The 1,030-nt window shown below is 49.6% G+C and overlaps 1 long non-coding RNA gene across 1 annotated transcript; it reads right to left on the bottom strand.

Moving 5' to 3' along the window:
• LOC135399447 (uncharacterized) lies at positions 1 to 438 on the bottom strand. Its single transcript, XR_010424268.1, has 2 exons — positions 324 to 438; positions 1 to 152 (listed from the first exon to the last, which is right to left on the bottom strand). It is a non-coding gene; the product is annotated as an uncharacterized LOC135399447 (long non-coding RNA).
• Positions 439 to 1,030: the final 592 nt, after the last annotated feature.

The following is a 1,030-nucleotide window of genomic DNA, read 5'->3' as shown; positions in this document are numbered from 1 at the left end:
CCTTTCACGGGAAGTAGCCTGTGTACGTGGCAGATGGGAACAGGTTCCGAATAGTGCGCACAACACAGCCTGGAATCTGACGTCTGTTCCTTGGGCCAAGGTACCCCCATATCCAATTGGTGAAACATGCATATGCTGCATATCTGATGCACCTGTCAAAAGTAGTTGAAATGCAAGTCAATCCTACGTTTTTTTATATGTGTGTGAGAACAAATGTCGCGTGACGGTCTGTTAAACAATCCCTGCAACTCTTGTGCCTTTGTTTCATCCACATATCCCGTATGCCTTCCCGTTCCCAATAATAGAAAATGGATGCGACATACCTGTTGTCGTTCGGATCCAGTGGCCGTAGCTCACGGCTGTGTCGCCGATACGGAGCGCCGTTAACTATCAAAAGTTCCCGGCGTGTACAGAAGTCGGGGAACAACACATGTTGCGTGATGCACGGAACGCCGGCGCCGTTAACAACAGGCACCACGCGATCAACAGCCATGCAACACACATATTCGTCAACCTCCTGCGGCGAGCAGTGGCTACACATGCACCTGTAATGATTGTGCGAGTTAGAAGTGGTCACGAAACGACTCAATGTGCGCAAAATCGCCCGTATTTACTGTATAACAGTCTTATGTACCTAAAGTCAATCGGTTGAATATCGTCTACAACTTCCACTTGTTGACCACGTTGTTGTGGCAAAGGGTCAGCCTCGTAAGGATCGTCGATATCCTCGTAATTCAGCCGATCGACGTCAATGAAATCATTCTCGTCACCGCTGAGCGACAGGGATTCGTCGCTATTGCTAAATTCGCTGTCAGACATGACTACGTCGTGCGTCAACTACTTACGACCCCAGCTACTTACAATTACCATGGCAACCGCGCCGAATGCACACAGCTGCTTTCTTTTCTGCTCAGCCAATGGGCGCACTACCAGAGCCACCCGCGGGTCGACGTCATACGTGACGTTACATGAGAGGGAAGTGCAGGTTCCGTCGTCTGCTATTACGATGTGTTTCGACAAATTCCTCGAA

Source organism: Ornithodoros turicata, chromosome 7 (genome assembly GCF_037126465.1).
Source record: "Ornithodoros turicata isolate Travis chromosome 7, ASM3712646v1, whole genome shotgun sequence".
Classification (NCBI taxonomy): Eukaryota; Metazoa; Arthropoda; class Arachnida; order Ixodida; family Argasidae; genus Ornithodoros; species Ornithodoros turicata.
Note: the sequence above shows the minus strand (reverse complement) of the source record. Positions and strands in the feature narration are given on the sequence as shown.